A 21,330-nucleotide genomic window follows, 5' to 3' on the forward strand; every position below is an offset into this window, starting at 1 on the left:
TTTTGTATAAATTGACCTCTCTGTCTTTGTTAATAACAAGCGAGTATTTACCAATTCCCTCGTAATATGGTATCAGAGCTAATACTTGAGTTGTTTTTGAAAAAAATTATAATTTCTTCTTGAAATTATTTGTTTAAATTTTTTCGAATTTTTTTCTGTCAATTTCTCAAAAACCCGCCTAGGAGTTTTTCTGCCTGGAGAAATTCAAATTCGACTAAAACTCGAGTTAGGGTTTGACCCCTCTGTGAAATCGCAAGTTTTTTTACTCTCAAAATTGCGATTTTGCATCTCATTCTGGGCGTTTTTGTGGCTTAGTCTGTAACTTGTGATTTTTTGAGAAAACTCGCAATTTGTTGTTGTATAACCTCAAAATAGCCTCCGTTCTTTGTCTGGTGATTTCTCTGCTCGCGCCAGATTTTGCTAGGCATCTGGATTGCATATCACATTTTCTCCCGCCGGATTTGAGCCGAGTTTTTCAACGCGATTTGCAGAGGAAAATTGGGTTTGTAACTCACGTTTTTTCTACAACTTGTGTCGGGTATTCTTCTTGAAGACTGAAGCCCTAAATCCGACTGTTCTCTGCCTTTTTGGCGACGTCTCAGCCTATAGTCACACTCTGGGCAATAGATCAGACTTTTTTTTTCACCAAATCTGCCATTTTTATGATCTCTAATCCGACAGCTAGGGTTTTACCCAAAACCCTAATTTTTGGGGTTGATTTTTTTGATTGCAGATTCTTGGTGGGTTTTTTGAGAGCTCAACTGAGTTGTCGTTTGTTTATCTGGATGTCTCGATTTTTGTGTCTCAATTTTTGAGCCCGCAGATTTCGAAAATGACAATAGATTCATTCTGGGTTTTTCAAGCTCTCTTCTGGGTCACTCTCTGATTTTTCTAGGTCTTCTGTATTTTTGCCTCGAAGAACGTGCATTTATAGAGTTTCATTTTTTCATTGAAAAACGTGCCATGGCATCTCTGATGAATATTTTGCTCGAGCATAACTCCAAATTTAATGGTCGCAATTATGGAACCTAGAAGTAGCGCATCATCGCAATCTTTGAATATCGGAACATTGATCAACTTGTTCTGGGTATTACGAAGTGTCCGACTTCTCTAGGTCTTGATCAAGATACATGGGATTCGAATAATCGAGAGGTAGTGATGCTTCTCAAATTATCCGTGGTTGATGATCAACTTTCTCAGATTCCATCCGGCAAGACAACTGTCGAAATTTGGACACATCTGAAAGGTCTTCATGAGACTTTCGACAAGAGTAGAGCCTTCTTTCTGAAAAGCACTCTGTTTTCTATTGTCATGGATGAGTGCACCACGCTCCAGGCACACTTGAATCGGATTCAAGAAATCCGTGATCAACTACTTGCCATCAGTCGCAAGGTGGAGGAAGAGGATACTGTGGTAATCACTCTTCGGAGTTTACCAAAATCCTATGGGCATTTTATCGAGACTCTCAACATCACATCTATTGGTGTTGATTTGAAGTTCACTGATCTCTGCACCCTGTTGCTTTAGCAAGATCGGTGGAAACAACATTTCGGTAGTAACTCCAGTTCCACCTCCACAAAGCAAGCCTTTGCTGCGAAATCCTTTCAGAAGGATAAGGGAAATTCTTAGCAACCATCTCAGCAGAAGTCTTCTACTCCAGCATTTGATGGTTCCAAAAAGAACATTCAATGCAACTACTGCCAAAAGTTTGGTCACATGAAGGTTGAATATCGGAAACCCTTAGCTGCCCAGTCTAAGCAATCAGGTTCGCAGCCCAAAGCGAACAATGTAGAGCATACTGAGCAGGTGGAATTTGCCTTTTACGCCTTCATGGCTAAAAGACCTGCCGATCATGTGAAGTCATTTGCCTGGTACATTGATTCAGGTGCCTCTCGCTATTTCACTTACCGCAGAAACTGGTTTACTGACTACCAGCCTTATTCTGATTCTGTTATTTTTGGTGGTGGAGAAGAGTACACGGTTGTTGGTAAAGGCAACATTCAGATTCAGTCTGTGGGGAGGAATCTCATATTCCTTGATGTGTACTACATTCGAGGGATGGAACTAAATCTACTCTTAGTCAGTCAGTTGCTGCGACATTCTCCACCCTTGGCAGTCACCTTCAGTTCACATCAGTGCACCATTATTGATCGGGCGACTAAGTCTACTATTGCAGTGGGTCTTGAAGATCATGGTCTTTTCAGACTTACTGATTCTGGTGATTCTCAGGACTTAGCTATGGTTGCTCGACGATCTTCTGTCGGCACACTTTGGCATCAACGATATGGGCACTTAAATGTGCATTATCTCTCACCGCTTGCTTGGGATGAGCTTGTTCTTCATTTGCCAGAGATTCAGACTCAACACCTTGGAGTTTGTGATGTATGTCACGTTGGGAAGCAACATCGCACACCTTTCACCAGTGGCAATTCTTGGCGAGCTTCTCAGGTACTTCAGCTTGTTCATGCCGATATCTGTGGCCCTATGGCCACTCCTTCTGTTCTTGGGTCCAGGTATTTTTTGTTGTTTGTAGATGATTTTAGTAGAAAAATGCGGGTGTATTTCCTTAAAAAGAAATCAGATGCATTTACTGTATTTCAGAAGTTTAAACCCTAAGTTGAAAAAGCGTATGGGAAATCTATTATTACTCTTAGATTAGACAATGGGGGGGAATTTTGTTCTAATGCTTTCTCCAGCTTCTTGGATACACATGGCATCAAATGCCAGTTAACCACACTCCATACCCCACAATAGAACAGTGTAGTTGAATGTCAAAATAAGACAATCACCGAGATGGCTCGTTCCATGCTTGAACACAGACATGTTCTGAAGCAGTTTTGGGCAGAAGCAATTAACACTGCAGTTTATCTGTTGAACCGGTCACTCACAGTGGCGGTTAAAGGTAAAACTCCGAAAGAGGCTTGGTCAGGTCGCAAGCCCAAAATCAATCACTTGAAGGTTTTTGGCTCTGTTGCTTTTTTTTGGGTCCCTGATGCTTCACGCACCAAGTTGGATGCCAAGAGTCAGAAATTGATGCTTGCTGGATATAGCAGTCTTCACAAAGCCTATCGCCTGATTGATGTTGAGACAAAGCCTATCGCCTGATTGATGTTGAGACATCTCATCTCATATACAACTGTGATGTAGTCTTTGATGAGTAGCGAGGACCATTCATGCCCGTTTCTCTTGTTCCTGATCCAGCAGACCAGCTTATGCAGGCTCATGATTTGGGAGTTCGACTTCCATTAGGTCCACCTAATGAGAGGGCTCCAGTAGCTCCTGCAACTCCAGTTATTCCAGTGATACCTGTATAGACTCCTTCGGCTTCTCCTGCAGGATCACCTTGCTTTGTAGATGCTTCACCTAAGTTTGATCTAGCTTCTTCTGATGAGGATCTTGCTGATCAAGCATCTCCTAGTACTACTGTTGGTCATTCATGCCCGTTTCTCTTGTTCTTGATCCAGCAGACCAGCTTATGCAGGCTCATGATTTGGGAGTTCGGCTTCCATTAGGTCCACCTAATGAGAGGGCTCCAGTAGCTCCTGCAACTCCAGTTATTCCAGTGATACCTGTATAGACTCCTTCGGCTTCTCCTGCAGGATCACCTTGCTTTGTAGATGCTTCACCTAAGTTTGATCTAGCTTCTTTTGATGAGGATCTTGCTGATCAAGCATCTCCTAGTACTACTGTTGGTCATTCTCCTATCCGGCCTAAGTGGTGGGCTAAGACACTTGCTGATCTTCGTGATGATGAGCTCATTGATGGGAGAACTGCTCGGAAAAAGAGCAAAACTATAGATTCTGTTAACTTTTCTCTTATGGCCAACATTCACAGTGTGTTTGAACCTCAAACATATTCCGAGGCTAAAGGAATTCTTGAGTGGGAACAGACCATGACATCTGAACACTAGAGCCCGTTGAAGAACAACACTTGGGTCCTTTTTGTGCTTCATATGCCAGGGCCCTGTTAGACAAATTCCGAATGCAGGATTGCAAACTTGCATCTACGCCTATGGAGAAAGGTCTCAAGTTATCAGCAAAGTCTGATTCTCCTTTCGTTGATGGTACTACATACAGGCAACTAGTAGGCAGCCTCATCTACCTTTCTGCTACTAGGCTTGATATCAGCTTCACAGTCAGCTATATTTCACGCTTTATGACAGCTCCTAAGGCTGATCATTGGATGGCAGCAAAGCTTGTGCTTCGTTATGTGAAGGGCACTTCAGATTATAGACTTCTGTACTCTCAAAGTTCTAATCCTAAACTCAGTGGGTTCATAGATTCAGATTGGGCAGGCTTTGTTGATGATAAAAAGTCAACATCTCGATATGTGTTCAGTTTGGGATCCGGTGCAGTCACATGGACCAGCAAGAAGCAGCAGGCAATTTTTCTCTCTTCTACAGAGGCTGAATATAGAGGGACTGTTAAGGCAGGATGTGAAGCTGTTTGGTTTTGTTGAATGCTTGGGATATGCATATGTCACCAGCAGGACCGACTCCTTTGTTTGTTGATAATGAAGGCGTTATCAAGTTAGCACGGAATTCAGTCTTCCATGAACGAACCAAGGATGTGGATGTTCATTGTCATTACATACGACAGCTAGTTGAGGACGGGACTATAGATCTATAGTATGTTCCTACCACAGAGCAGATTGCAAGCATTCTCACCAAGCCTCTTGGTCCTGATAAGTTTGTCAAATTCAGAGGACAACTTGGTGTGTTTGATAGATTAACCATTAAGGGAGGGTATTACAATAATAGATAAGTTGTCTATTATTAGTTAATGGTTATATTGTAAATATCTTAAGCTTTAGTTTGCTTTCATTTTTTGCTTTCTCTAGAATAGAATGTTTCTATTCTTTACGATCATTTCCTAAGGAAACATCATCTCATTCTTTTGTATAAATTGACCTCTTGGTCTCTGTTAATAACAAGCAAGTATTTACCAATCGCCTCGTAATAGTATACCCATATTTGGTTAAAACTTTTGCTTGGATTATCAAGGAAATTAATTATGAGCTTACACATCAATGTATTGTTGGCTTAATGACATACCAAAATTGCTATTTCTTTCACAATACTCAATGCAAATCTACCAAACAAATTGGTAATGGAAGCTAGTTCACAACATTAACATCTACAATCAAGAACAAGTCATAACAAGTTGTTTCAGGCTGTTGAATACCATGGAAATCAGACTGTTACATGGAAAATCTCTCCAAATTCAATGTTTCATTCCTGAAAAGTTCATATACAAACTCTCCAACCCACAAGCTTTAGTGGTAGTATCAACAATCCCCAATATTCAGCCTTGTAGATGAGAAATTAGTAGCATGATTCTTCTTGCTTCATCAATGAATATAACTAGAACCAAGGATGGAAATTGTAGCTGGAAGTTGACCTTTGATCCTTAGAATTACCAGCCCAATCACAACTGTATATCCTATCAAATCTATGGCACAACTTGCTTTATAGCAAATTCTATACTTGTATGTGCCCTTGACATGGTGCAGTATCTGTTTAGTAGGCTTCAAGTGAGTCTTGTGAGGCTATTGCATAATTCGAGAGACTATACGAGTAGTAGTGGTAATGGAAGGGCATGTTTGAGTTGAATAGATGATACTAACAAGTTGTTGGTAAATTGTAACATCATGAAAGAAGTAATGCTTGACCTTAATTTCAATTACAATGACAATGGGGGTGGTGAAAAATGCGCATTGATCCATGTGAGAATTAGCTAAGAAATGAAGAGCTTACTTGGGCCCTGCTATAATTATTTTGAAATTAAATTGATAGATATCCATCACAAGAAAGTAGTGCAAAAGACTTGTAAAGCTGATATTATTGCCCTAATTATGGATGTAGTAGTTGTGTTTGTGTAGGGAAATATGGGATCACAGAGGACAACCAAAAGATTTGAATTGCTTGATTGAAAGTTTATTATGCTTCAAAGTGACACTTTTTAAAGTCTTGTGTGTGTGTGTGTGTGGCCATATTCTATACTTGTATGTGCCCTTGACATGGTGCAGTATCTATTTAGTAGGCTTCAAGTGAGTCTTGTGAGGCTATTGCATAATTCGAGAGACTATACTAGTAGTAGTGGTAATGGAAGGGCATGTTTGAGTTGAATAGATGATACTAACAAGTTGTTGGTAAATTGTAACATCATGAAAGAAGTAATGCTTGACCTTAATTTCAATTACAATGACAATGGGGGTGGTGAAAAATGCGCATTGATCCATGTGAGAATTAGCTAAGAAATGAAGAGCTTACTTGGGCCCTGCTATAATTATTTTGAAATTAAATTGATAGATATCCATCACAAGAAAGTAGTGCAAAAGACTTGTAAAGCTGATATTATTGCCCTAATTATGGATGTAGTAGTTGTGTTTGTGTAGGGAAATATGGGATCACAGAGGACAACCAAAAGATTTGAATTGCTTGATTGAAAGTTTATTATGCTTCAAAGTGACACTTTTTAAAGTCTTGGGGGGAATATGGCCACACAGACACACACACACATAGAAACACAGACACAGACACACACCGACACACACACACACACACACAGATACACAGACACAGACACAGACACACAGACACAGACACACACACACACACACACAATGAGAATTACTCGCTAGTCATGAAGATAAAGTAAGCTATTTAAAAAAAAATAAAACTTCTGATATAATTTTTTATTGCAAGGGGCTGCAATGTTTTCAATCTTTGGCCATCGGGGTACCACCAACTATAAGCATCCTTCCTAAACCGATGACGAAGAGCATCATTTCTTAGACCTCATGCATTCACAAACTCTAATTAACTAATCTATAATCAAATCTCGCATATCTCACTAGGAAAGAGTCTTTTCAATGCTACCTTGTATTTATTAGACACTTCTAAATCTCTATAGGGTGGTAGCCTCCTTGGTAGATCAATATATTGGGTGCTATGGTATTTGAGCATCAATGAATAAACAAGAAAATGTAGAGAAGTAGTCATTTTGTTCCATCGTTCTACAATAATTGCTTGCAATTGTTTGAAGAAGGTCTAGTGGGGTTCTTGCTCCTTTTCATTTACAATTTGCTAATGCTCTCAAGCATTGAGTCTATTACGATAATAGATAGTTTCTATTATCTTTGTCTAGTATCTAATGGTTATGTATTGTAATCTTTTGTAAATATTAGAATTTTTCTAATATTTATTTTTTGTTTCTAGAATAGAATGTTCCTATTCTTTACGATTGTTTTTTAAGGAAACATCGTTCAATCTTTTGTATAAATTGATCTCTTGATCACTATTAATAACAAACAAATATTTTCCAATTACTTTGTAATATGGAATCAAAGTTAATACTCTAAATTTTGTTGAAAATAATTATATTTCTTGGTTGAAATTATTTGCCTTTTATTTTTGAAATTGTTTACATGCATATTTGCTTCCAACTCTCTATAATTTGACTAGGGGTTCCGTTTTGAGAGATCTGAATTTGCCGACTTTTGGTTCGGTTTTGCAACCCTATTCTGTCTAGATTCATCTATTTTTTCTGCACATTTCGGCCATTTTTCATAGCAAGGCCATTTTTGTTCAAAACCTTAATTTTCTGTACCAAATCAAATTTTGTTTTACAAATTCTTGGTAGTTTTTTCCAGATCTTAATTAGGTTGTTTGTTTTTTCTAGGTGCCTCAATTTTCGAGCTAGTTGATCTAGAAATCGATAACATATTCTTTCTGGGTTTTTCAAGCTCTTCTGGGTCACCCTTCAAATTTTCTGGGTCTCTACTTTTTGAGGGTTGCATTTAGTTGCATGTGCTGCTTTCTCGTGCAAAGTCTCGTGTTTTGGCTCCCTTAAAAATTTTGGCGGGTTTTCATAATATTTTTCCTCAAAACAATTTTTGATGGGTTTTCATATTTTTTCCCCTAATTTTTCTTTTCTTATGGGCTTCTATAAATTTCCTCTTAAATTTTTTTGACTCTGTAATTCACAAAGTTGTGTGGAATTTCGTGATGGGTTTGTAATTTTCCCTCAAAATTTACTTTATATTCAGCAATCTTCTTAGCAAACATCCTCTGCTCCAGATTCAGAAGCTTCCCAGAAGAAAAACATTCAATGCAACTATTGCCACAAGTTTGGGCACATGAAGGTTGAATGGCGGAAATGCTTAGCTGCCCTATCTAAGCAATTTGGTTCACAACCCACAACGAATAGTGCGGAGCACCTTGAGCATATAGAATCTACCTTTTACGCTTTTTGACAGCTTCGTGCTCTGGATATATTAACCTATAAGGGAGGGTATTGTGATAATAGATAGTTTCTATTATCTCTGCTTAGTATATAATGGTTATGTATTGTAATCTTTTGTAAATATTAGAATTTTTCTAATATTTAGTTATCTATTTCTAGAATAGAATGTTTCTATTCTTTATGATTGTTTCTTAAGGAAACATCGTTCAGTCTCTTGTATAAATTGATCTCTTGATCACTGTTAATAATAAGCAAATATTTTCCAATTATTTCGTAATAGAGTCAATGCCTAGATCTCTCTAAGGCAACGCCTATCCATGTCAGTGTACTTGAGCATGCTTATATGGGCTGGATGAACTTATTGAGGTATTCCACACGTTGCAATCATAAGTCATCCAATATCCTTTGGTTTATTTTTACTTCCCTTGCACTGTTGCTTTTCCTTCATATAACCTAATTGTTGCTGATTACCATATTGAAAAGTGCCTCTTTGTCTTGGACAAATTATGTCAAGATGATTAAATTTGATGCAAAATGTGTCTCAACACCTTGTAAACATATATTAGAGCAAAAAAAATACAACTATTAGATACATACTTTAAAAAAGAATACATATTAGACAATATTAAAATGAAAATCAGAAATTTTAAGATACTAATTTTCTTTTTAAAATTAAATCACTTATTTGAGTTCAAGTTCACTTATCTTCAATAACTCCAAAGTTGCGAACATTTTGAATATTCCTCGAGTCATGTGTTTGTTTGTGATGGACATCTGCATGTCCTCAACTTCTGCATACACCTTGATCAACTCAATTCTGTTCCCAATCTTTTGTAGCATAAGATTGAGTGAATGGAGCACACAAAGTGTCCAAAAGATATGCAGATATCACTCTTCAACCAACAATGTAGCAACTTTACAATTCTTTGTGTTGTCCTTTATGACTTGGACAACATGTCTTCCACTTGTTCAATGGCAGAGATGAGAATATTAGCAATAAACAACCCATCTTTGACTTGCCCCTCACAATCCATTGCTTTAAAAAATATTGTCCCTTTAGGGAACCCTGCCAAGTCATTGATCAACAGACAATTTCAAGCATATTTCCACCCATCTGAACCAATTGATACCCCTGTCTCAATCTATTAATCCTTTATGGGCTTCAATTGATCATCCATCAACTTGACCTCTTGATCCATAAAGGTGGTTCATACTCTCTCAAAACCGGGGCCCTTGTACCCTCATGGAGCTTCATTGACACTTCTCAACTTCTTCCTTAAATATGGAGAGTGGACAACACTAAAAGACAACCCATTTGCATACAAGCATCTTTCCACATTAATGTCAACAATTTGCCAACTCTTATTTTGAAATGCAGTTTTTCTAGTGGTTCTTTCTTTTGTGTAAGGGGTGCTCCACTTTCAGACTCAAGGACATTTGAGGTAGTATAAAAGGGGTGCTCTTCAATTGCAACATTTGTGGGGTTTGCATTCCATTTTTAAAAAAACTTTTATTGCTAGTGTCCTTGGTTGTATTTTGCCTACTTTCTCTCTCTGTGTTTGCCTTGTGCTCTTGAATATATTTTAATAGTATTGCTTTGGTATAGTTATATTTCTTTTGCTTGGGCATTTTTTGACTTCTCTTTGAGGGTATCCACACACAAATGGCCTACCACATGAAAATATGAACTATTCCTTTCTACATCACAACCTCGACACTTCTAATGGAATGGACCACCTCCTAGAAGGGATCTTACAATATCAACATACTTCCAGAAAGTAGGATCAGATTGGGGTTCTATTTTATTTGGTATTGCCTACTAAGGAAAAGGTAAATGCCATTGTAGTTTTTTAAACAAAAACAAAAAACAAAATGGAACAAGAACTTACCTCTTCCACTCATTGTGAGCTTGAAAAGTTGTAGGAATGTGTCATAACCTGCTTTGACATTTGATACATATTAATTTCAATATAAACATCTACATTCAAATCATTAACTTTAATGACATTGCCTATCATAATAATAATATTAAATGTCTTTATATTATTCAAATGATAATAATTAGCAATAAATATTAAGAAGACATAATAATAAGCAATCCTAATACATTTATTTAATAATCTAAAATATTAATATTGTTTATTAAATGCTTAAACAAATAAGTTATTAAACTAATATATTTATTTTAAATAAACATGGAAATGAAGGTATTAAAATGAATCAAAGGCATGTCTAATCGCAACCCTTGAGAAGGGGTCGTGAGGTGGCAGACCCACCAAGTATAAAGGGTTGAACATCTAAAGAACCAAGAGGGATTTAGATGTAAGAAATCAACACAAAAATAACCATATGTTACAAGAGAACGACAAAAACGAGGGAGACACTAAAGTAGGAAATACCGAACTAATACATCACGTGCACCAGGAGGGGAAAAGGTTGCTAGTAAGCACGATACTTGCATAGTGGATCAATGCAGACCAAAGAATGTGTGCCTAAGTGGACATGAAGTACAAATAGCAAGGGAGAATTTGGTGACAAATAGGTAGGAATAAATTCCATAATATAAAGAAAGAGATCAAACCAATAAATATGCCGCCCACATGTACTAGCAATTGTGGGACCCACATCCAAAACTGAATGCAACATACGAGCCTTAGTTGTAACTAAGACACGTATAGGGACGATAGTCTACACATAATAAATAAGTGAACTAAGGTAAGGAACACTTGCATTGCATTATCAATGGGATATTAAATAACTAAAGTTATATATTGTTAAATGATTATATATATATATACACATATTAAATCTTCAATGTTATAAGAAGATATTGTTAAGGTATTTGTATTAATGTAATAGTGGTACTAAGAATTATAAGTTAATTCATTATTTGGTCTATATAATGATTAAAAACCCATAGTGCTAGTATGACATTGTTCACCTCTATATAAATGTCTTCGTGCTAGTGTAGAGTTGGGAGTCATCTTTATATAAATGGCTAAGATGAGATTGATGAAATCTCATAGTGCTAGTGTGTGAGGTTTTCTCTCTCTTATAAATGGCTTAAGGTTTTCTCTCTCGTATAAATGGCTTATAGTACCAGTACAAGAGGTAACTATAATTCACGTATAAATGGCAAGATGAGTAACAAATGAAATCTCATAGTGCCAGTGCAGGTAATGAGATCCTCGTATAAATGGCTATCGTGCCAGTGCGAGAGATGGGTAACCTTGTATAAATGGCTAGTTGAGAATGAGATAATGGTAAGAATAAAGGGTAGAATAATATATTTAGACTTGTTAATACTTAATTCTAATATTTATTGGCAGATATTAAATATCGTAAAATAACCAAATAGAGGGGACATTACAGTGGTATCAAAGCATAATCTTGCCATCTTGTGGAACTTGTTAGCTCACACATCGTCACACCTTAACGGACAATGGCAAGGGAACTAGCCCAAGAACTAAGGAACTTTATAGAGCAAACTAATGAGAGATTTGAAAGGACTGAAAACTCCAATAAAGTGTTACTGGAAGCTATACAAAAATTTAGTAGTAATAATGACTAGGATGAAAGACCTAACCCACAGAAGGACCATCATTCAAATCATGAGGAAAATGAACCCTTGTCACAAAGTTTAGTTCCACGAGAAACTTTGCCTCATTCATTCCAAGAGAAGAACGTGTTGTGGAGGAGGAAACAACCACTAATAACATGGAAGAAATTGCACAAGTGTATGCAAGCTTGGATCCCAATCTTTGACAACTTATTCCCATTTAGAGATTACTATGAATCTAAACTCATAGAAAATAGAAAGAAACATCATGTAGATGAAGACCTTCAGGAGAAGGTAATTAAGGTAAAATTACCACGTTTTAATGGGTCAGGAGAGGAAACTGCTCAATCATGGGTCCAAAAGTTAGATACATATATATCCTATAGTCCTATGATAGAAAAAGGTGCTATCAAGTTTGCGATACCTCATTTAAGAGGATCAACCCACAAATGGTGGCACTATGGCCAAAATTCCCTAGGGCTAAAAAAAAAACCTCCTATAGTGAATTCACTCAAAGGTTAATGAACAGGTTTGATCTAAAAGATCTTGAATGGTATTACCAAGAGCTTACTCATCCCAAACAAGAAGGGTTGGTAGAGGAACTTGCCAATCAATTTCAAGACCTAGCTGTAATGGTCCCAAATTTATCCCAAGGGCAAATCATGTACATATTCATAGGACTTAAAGAATCCATTAAAGCACAAGTAAAACCCTTTGAACCTCAAAACCTTGAAGAAGCTATCTGGAAAACTAAGGAGAAAATTAAGTCTAACACATACAAGGAGAAGCCAAAGAACTACACACCTTTAACATCATATGAAAATAAAGGGATGAAAGACAATCATCAAGGTAAAGTCATGCAACTATTGTAAGGAACCATGGAACGAAAATCATAGATGTCATACAATGGAAGAATTGAAAGAAAAAAGCTTATGTTTTAGGTGTGATGAACCTTGGAACCATGGTCACCAATGTAAATGAGGTTAGATGAATAAAATAACATATGATAATGAAAGTCCAAACAAAAAGGCAAGACTTGATCAGTAGGAACATGCAACGCTAGCAATCATTACTCAAGAGGATGGGGATAATCCTTTTCAAATCACTCAATAGGATCTAACATTATAAAAATTTGCAATGCTTGAGGACAAGCAAATTCGAGAGGGTTGGACTATCATAACCCCTATTGCCATTTGATATCTATTATATACACATCTACATTCAAATCATTGACTTTTCTAGATATACGACATTGCCTATAATAATAATAATATTAGATGTCTTTATATTATTCAAATGATAGTAATTAGCAATAAATATTAAGAAGACATAATAATAAGCAATCCTAATACATTTATTTAATGATATAAAATAGTAATATTGTTTATTAAATGATTAGACAACAAAGTTATTAAACTAATAATTTCATACTAAATAAACGTGGAAATGAATGTATTAAAACGAATAAAAGCACATCTAATCACGACCTTTGAGAAGGGGTCATGAGGTGGCAGACCCACCAAGTATAAAGGGTTGAACATATTAAAGAACCGAGGGGGATATAGATGTGCGGAATCAACACAAAATAAACATATGTTATAAGAGAACCACAGAAATGAGGAAGATGGTGAGGTACGAAAGGCCGGACTGATACATCATGTGCACCAAGAAGGGAAAAGGTTGTTTCGAAGCACGCAACTTGCACAATGGATCAATGTAGATTGGAGAATGTGTGCCTAAGTGGACATGAAGTACAAATATTAAGGGAGAATTCGGCAACAAGTAGGTGGGAATAAATTCCATAATATAAAGAAAGAGATCAGACCAATATATACACTGCCCACATGGACTAGCAATTGTGGGACCCACATCCAAGACAAACTGCGACATATGAGGATTAGTCATAACTAAGACACATACAAGGATGAGAGTCCACACATAATAAAAAGGTGAACTAAGGTAAGGAATACTTAGATAAAGTTATATATATTGTTAGTTGAATATATATATATATATATATATATATATATATATATAATAAATCTACAATATTATAAGAAGATATTGTTATGTTATTTGTATTAATTTAAGAGTGGTACGTAGAATTATAAGTTAATTAATTATTTGGTCTATATTATGATTAAGAACCCATAGTGCCAGTATAACAACATTGCTTGTCTCTATACAAATGTCTTTGTGCTAGTGTAGAGTTGGGAGTCATCTTTATATAAATGGCTAAGCTGGGATTGATGAAATCTCATAGTGCCGGTGCGTGAGGTTTCTTCTCTCGAATAAATGGCTTATAGTGCTAGTACGAGAGGTAACTATAACTTACGTATAATTGGCTAGATGAGTAACAAATGAAGCCTCATAGTGCCAGTGCAGGTAGTGAGATCCTACCTGCACACCACAAATGAGGATGAGAAATCAACATAAGCCTTTCATATTCACGTTTTAGGGTTGTGAATACCGAAAGTTTATAAAATTTACAAAAGCAACGACATCAAAACAAGTCCATGGGTTCCAGCTCGATGAAGTTTACTATTAGTTTGAGCTGAAGTTGCTTGGTTTACCCGGGTTTGATTCTTTGCCCTCTTGGTTCAAACTAGGTGTCTACATTTCATACTCTGCTCAAACCAAAAGTCCGACTAGGATAAAGTACTACTTCAAACTTCTGTAAGTCCAAGAGGCCTTTCCAAGTGAATTGAACATCCCAGCTCTAATATGAATACCTACCTCTTTTGATTACTAAATGTATACACCTTATAATTGCTCCGAGTCATTAGAGTTTCTTAGGAGTTGTAGCTAGTGGAAAATCTTAACTCTTGCTTGAACGCTACTATATTTCTTAAAACCAATTGTAAGCTTTGTTGCTTACGAGCCAAATGAAAATGTGAAAAAATGGTGAAATATAGTATTTAAAAAACAAAAGAGATAAAGAGTGAAACAAGAACAAAAGAAAACATCTTTCATGAAATATTTGGCTTTTGGGTTTGGGGACATCTCTATAGGTACTAAGATGAAAAGTGTCGGAAGTAGAGCAATCTCTGTAAGATTACAACAATAGCCTTGTTGGGGCTATGGGTGCTAAGAAGGTAGCCAGGCTCTATCTGGGATGCTTTTGAAGTATAAATATCTTATGTAGCCGACTATAATGGATCTTGGGAGATTTTCAATTGTCTTTTTGAGATGGAGTGAATACACTTGCACACACATAAGTTGATGTAGGGACATTTGAGGTTCCTGAAGATTCTGGCAGTTTTCACCGAGTTTCTATGTTAACCGAGTTGTAGTATTAACCTGCAGTGTTAACCGAGTTGCAATGTTAACCTGTAGTGTTAACCGAGTTGCAGTGTTAGCCAGCAGTGTTAACAGAGTTTAGTGTTAACCAACAATGTTAACCGAGTTAAATGTTAACTAGAAGTGTTAACCGAGTTCCTCTGTTAACAAAGTTCCTGTGTTAACCGAATGTTCCTTTGTGTGCCGAGTGAACTTGATAGTTGCCGATACTTAGAAGTGGTTTTTCGATGCTTGGTCATGCTTGGTTTTGGCTTTGCCCAAATTGTTCGTTTTCAGTTTCTAGTGTGAGCCGACCTTGGCATTAAATTTGGTATGTATTTAATTTCTGTTGTAAGCTGATTTGTGGCTTAAATATGCATTTAATGCAAAGGTTTATTTAATTTGTAACATACTAGGCTGACATGTGGCTTAGTTGGGTATAAGTAAGGGGGTCTTATGGAGTCTTAAGGCATTATTCAAAGTGGGATCCAACAGGGAGAAGATGGAGTAGCTAAGTGAGTGAAGTTTTCCTAAGTGTATGGACAGAGTGCTGAATGTGAGGCAGTTAATACTTGGATCTTGGGTAAAGTTTGAGAAGGGCTAGTAGCTGAGGCTTGGGAAACAAGGAGATTGCTTGGTGGACTTACGAGCACAAGTTTAGATCTTCCTTGGAGGTTTCTACTAGAGTGTGGATCTAGACTAGCTAGGGTTTGGGGTTGGATCTTGAGGGATCTTGCAGAATTGTTAGTTTAATTGCTATTGTTTTTGGTCATAACTCGAAAGGCCTTACAATTGGGCACATTGCATGTAAATAATTATTTTATGAATCAAGTGTTGTGAATTGGTATCAGATCTTATTTTTTGTTTTGTTTCCGTTGTGTGGTTATTTGCTGGGGGCTAGGACATCTCCTTTGGAGATACTCCTGCCTTGCACTGTGTCAGATGGTATCAGAGTACAGTTGTTCTTGAGCGTGTAGAAAAATCATCGAAGTTGATGCAGTTTGCATCAGGACCTTGGGTTGGAGAAGTTGATTTGAGAAGATCTTGATCTGGTGGTGGATTGTTCTTATGGAGTCCTAGAGATATTGGTTGTGAGGTGGTAGATTGTGGTTCTGACTTACAATTTCAGAGGACTTACTGATGGATCGATGGTTCCAAATAGGGAAGGTTGATGTTGTTGGAGCATGATCGCAGAGAGTTTGTGTGATTTATGTTGCAAATCTGTGTTCCTAGATTTCTGATTTGTTCCTGGTTGTTCGTGCAAGGTGGCAGGTTGCGATATGACTTGCAAACAACTTGGGTTTATCACAAGGTGCATAAGAAAGATTTGTTGCAGAAGGTTTGCGAAGACCTCGGAAGATGCTTCTGAGAATATTGGACCCTGAGATGATTGCGAATACTTGTAATATAGTCGAGAAAAGGATTAATAAGTCGATTGCTTGGGTGGATGATGTTGTGGATGCTACTTTTTCTAAAAGAGTTGAGAAACAAAAGAAGGAAGTTGTATGCTACTAGAGTCGGAGTCTATCGATCCGAAAGAGAGTTGTCTGGCCGGTTAGAAGACTTGTTCGAGAACGAATGCAACATGGCATGGTCAAGGAAGAGCTTAGTTTTGTTGATCAGTTTGTGGAGTCTATTGCAAAACCTATAGAACAACTTGTGTTTATTGCTGAAAATGTTCGTAACCTTGTTGATGTTGGGATGGAGACTTGTTTTCATGATCAGTTTGTTGTGTTTGACTTGAAAATTACAAAGCACTTGGTTGTGGATGATCTTGTTGTTGTGGGTGATCCTATTATGAGGAATGAGATTGCTGGTGTTGAGAGTTTGACATGTGTTGGAGAGGGATTTCATATTGCTGCTGATTTGGATTTGGATTTGGTTTTGGATCTGCCTGTTGGTGTTGTGGATGTGGAGTTTGATGCCCTTGTCACTGAGATGGATTGTGTTGATAAGTTGCAAACGGATTGGTTAGTGGTGATACATACAATTCTGGTGTTTGGATGGATGCCGCAGGTGTGGGTGATTTGCAGATTTGTTCTTTTGTCTGTATAGATTGGCAAGCCTTGGGTGAAGATAAAGTGGAAGTTTGGTTCTCGCGAAAGAACAAAGTGTAGGACACTTTTTTTTGTACCTCGAGAGACTGATGCAAGGGCCTCTGAGGTTCCTGAAGATTCATGCAGTTTTCACCAAGTTTGTGTGTTAACCTGTAGTGTTAACCGAGTTGTAGTGTTAACCAGCAGTGTTAATTGAGTTTAGTGTTATCCAACAATGTTAACCAAGTTTAGTGTTAACCAACAATGTTAACCATGTTCCTGTGTTAACCGAGTGTTCCTTCGTGTGCCAAGTGAACCTGATAGTTGCTGATACTTGAAGGTGGTTTTCTAATGCTTGATCATGTGTTGGTTCCTGGCTTTGCTCGAGTTGTTTGTGTTTGGTTTTTAGTGTGAGCCAATCTTGGCATTTAATTTGGTATGTATTTAATTTCTGTTGTAAGATGACTTGTGGCTTAAATGTGCATTTAATGCAAGGGTTTATTTAATTTGTAACATACTAGGCCGACATGTGGTTTAGTTGGGTATAAGTAAGGGGGTCTTATGGAGTCTTAAGGCATTATTCAAAGTGATATCCAACAGGGAGAAGATGGAGTAGTTGAGTGAGTGAAGTTTTTCTAAGTGTATGGACAAAGCGCTAAATGTGAGGCAATTTATACTTGGATCTTGGGTAAAGTTTGAGAAGGGCTAGTAGCTGAGGCTCAGGAAACAAGGAGATTTCTTGGTGGGCTTGTGAGTAGATTTTCCTTAGAGGTTTCTACCAAAGTGTGGATCTGGACTAGTTAGGGTTTGGGGTTGGATCTTGAGGGATCTTGCACAACTGTTATTGTAATTGCTATTGTATTTGGCCACAACCCGGAAGGCCTTACAGTCGGGCACATTGCATGTAAGTAATTATTTTATGAATCAAGTGTTGTGAACTAGTATCAAATCTTATTTTTTATTTTGTTTCCGCTGTGTTGTTATTTGTTGGGGGTTAGAACATCTCCTTTGGGGATTCTCCTACCTTGCATTGTGTCATAAGTAATTGAAGATGAAGCCTCTTGGCTCAATTAGTCGTTGCTTACTTTTTGAGTATACTTTTGGTTGTCGTACATGTGAAAAATGAATCAATCAAAGATTCTGAGTTCTAAACTAGTTTTATACTTGAAATATTCTAGAACGTTTCCTTAGTGCATTTGCTAGATGTTGTGACCTTCACACCATTACCCCATTGTGAATGTGGACCCCCACTTTTTGAATTTGGCAGTTAGCAAGTCTCATTCTTAGCATTGAAATGGGAACATTTTCAAATTCTTGGAGTAAATTTGAACATTAATAACAAAAGCAAAAATGTAGATGGTCTTGAAGTAAAATGGATAACATTTATAAATCTTGCCCAAGCTACTCAATATCTCTGCCTTAAAACCTTGAATTGACCAAACACATGCAAAGCACAAACTTGATTTTGAGTGTAAGTTTGAAGATAGTTACTTAAGGAGCATCAAGCATGTCGAATTTTGACTTGGGCATTTTAAAGGGCCACCACAAAAAGTTCACTCTACTTGCACTATATTTTCTCCATGAATCCAGCCCAAGAAAGGCTTAAAGTCTGCTTTGCCCAACTCCTAGCAAATCTCTTCCCAACTTCAAGGTTTGCCCCATGGTCCGCTCTAGATGAGCCCAAGAAGCTTCTAGTCATTGCAAAACATGAATGGTGTGCAAGAGAGGGTCAATCTCTATGAAAACATGGAGTTGGAGCCCAAGGAAGCTATATAATCTGAAAATGAGAGCCCATGGGGGCAGTGATTTTCACTCATCAATCAATTACAATCAAGTTTTGCCCCAACTCCTATTATAACCAGGCTGGTCCTACAGTGGATTAAGTGTCTTGAATTGACAATTACAATTAAAGGATAACTTGCTAAAGTCAACCTTCACATGGACTCAATGCATCAATACAAAAAACATGTAATTTAGATCATAGTTAAGTCAACCATGTAAATATTTTTACAAAACAAATGACTCAATGATCAAGTTGGCCTTGTTAAGAGCCCAAAGGTTTTATATATATATAGATGCACAAGCCTTATTTCAACACTAATGCAATTCAGTCAAGCAATAATAACAAGTAGAGTAGGTTTCTAGGAGGCAAAAGACAAGACAAGGGCAGATCTAAAATGCAACTAATACAATTGTGGGCAAAATCTAGTGTTCCACAAGGATGTGCCCCCCTCTAAAAAAACCCATGTATCCTATAGGCATCATTATTTAAGACCTGGGGACTTAAGGGAAGCAAGTTGGCATTATAAACTGTCATAATCAATTGAAGGCTTGCAGATGTTGATTAACAAGAGAATTGCTAGCATGATTAGGTGACACCCGCTCATCTTCAACCAATCAAAGGATCTCAGTTTCACTTGTCTAAGTTTATTCAATTAAATTGTTCAAAGTGTGCATGTGGAATACATCTAATGTCTTCACGTAACAAATTTTCTCATTGGTCCATAAAGGCATGTAGTTTTTTCATTGGCCCACAAATTGGTGCCTTATTGTAATTGGCCAACATTTAATGCTTGTAGCTAGTAGTTGGATTATGGTTATGTTTGGCATAATTGTGGCCATTGATGTCAAGTTAATGATGGCTTTTCATTGTACTTGGAGCAACTATTGGAGGCTTGTTCGAATAATTTGTAAAGGGAGAATTAGAGAAACTGTTGCCTAAATGCTGCCAACGTAATTGCAAGTTCATTGTTGATTTCATGGTGGATTGCTTAAGCAATTTTGGAGTGTTGCATGGTTTCTTAATTCCTCACTTAGTTTATATTGGCTTGAGTCTAAAGTAAAAAATAGTTTAAGTAAAGTAGTTGGATAGTTTAATGAAAGATGATGACATTTGTGACATGGTGAATCTAGTGTTCTCACCTTTTGGTGTTTGTTGATTGCAAATAATAGTGTAAGGTTGGTTTGAGCCCTGTTGTAGGTGCTTTACTTCAATTTATTGATGTTCATTGATTTACTTAGTTTTGATTTTGATGAACATAAGTAGTCTGAAATTCGTACTGGCACCCTTAGAATATTGCACCCTCCTTAGTATAGTTGAGTTGGTGAAGCAAGGATTGGTTTGGTCTCACCACACCATCAACATTGTCTTGCATTAGCCGGAGTAGAATTAGAAGTAGCATAGCTCTCTAAATCTTCATTCTGTTTGCATTTCCTTTTCAAATTGTTGCCAGGATTAGTATGACGAGCTCAATTGCTATACCTTTTGTATTCAAGAAGCTGATAGGATCTCCACATAGAAGCTAACGTAAGTCCCCAAGTGATTCACAAGTAATCCCATCACAAAACTGTAATGTCCACTTTTTAGCTCACCATTGGTGGTGGTTTGGATTAACCTATTAGTGACCCTCGTAGGCTAAGAGGGTCTCAGTTGACAGAGTTAGAGGTGAGTTCCCACTCCAGAGGTCAGGGATGTTCAGGTTTGCTCTTCGTAGTAGTCAGATTGGCACTCCTACTATTTATAGTTACTATTCCAAGAAAGTTAAGGTTACTATTCTTAGCAGGACAGTTTGCAGCAACATGGAGTTGTGGTGACATCATTAGAGCTTTCATTCCAAGATTTACTATTTCTAGTAAGTCAATCTTGGCCAGTTGCTATTTGTGACAAGTTACCTAGGTGTCAGGTTCAGGCAATGGACATCTGGAATTGGAGTTGACCATTTGATGGAATCAAACGGCTTGTTATTTGTTTGATAATTATCGATTAAGTTACGCATGATTAGTAATTAATTTGAAGCTTATGATAAAGTGTGATAAGTGCATTTAATTATTATTTAATGAAGTTGACTTTACACGCCAAAGTGTTGAAGGGAAATATAATTGAATGTTATATTTCAAACATCAAAAGCAAATGCATGGAAAAGCAAAGTCATGTTTTTATGTTATGTGGAATGTAAGCTTGAACCATCCTGGTCAATTTATGCCTTCAAATGAGAAAAATTTTCAATCCATCATGCATTTGATGATTTGGCATTTTCTTTCGTTGTGTGGAGAAAGAATTGAAACAAGGGTTTCAGTTATTGAGAGCTTGGAGAATCAAGTATTCTGCCGGGTCTATGCAGTTTGAATCAGTTGAGATTATACCAGTGAATTGTGCTTGGGGGTGGTTTCATTCAGAGTCATTGCGGTGCTTCAATTTGTGATTGGAAAA

General features: G+C 37.2%; 1 protein-coding gene across 1 annotated transcript in view; it reads left to right on the plus strand.

Annotated features, from left to right (window-relative positions):
* Window positions 1-21,330, plus strand: part of PUM24 (pumilio 24) — a 60,757-nt gene that overhangs the window by 29,157 nt on the left and 10,270 nt on the right. The window lies entirely within an intron of this gene.

This window comes from Cupressus sempervirens, chromosome 2 (genome assembly GCF_028749045.1).
Source record: "Cupressus sempervirens isolate cs-2001-9-10 chromosome 2, ASM2874904v1, whole genome shotgun sequence".
NCBI classification, from domain to species: domain Eukaryota; kingdom Viridiplantae; phylum Streptophyta; class Pinopsida; order Cupressales; family Cupressaceae; genus Cupressus; species Cupressus sempervirens.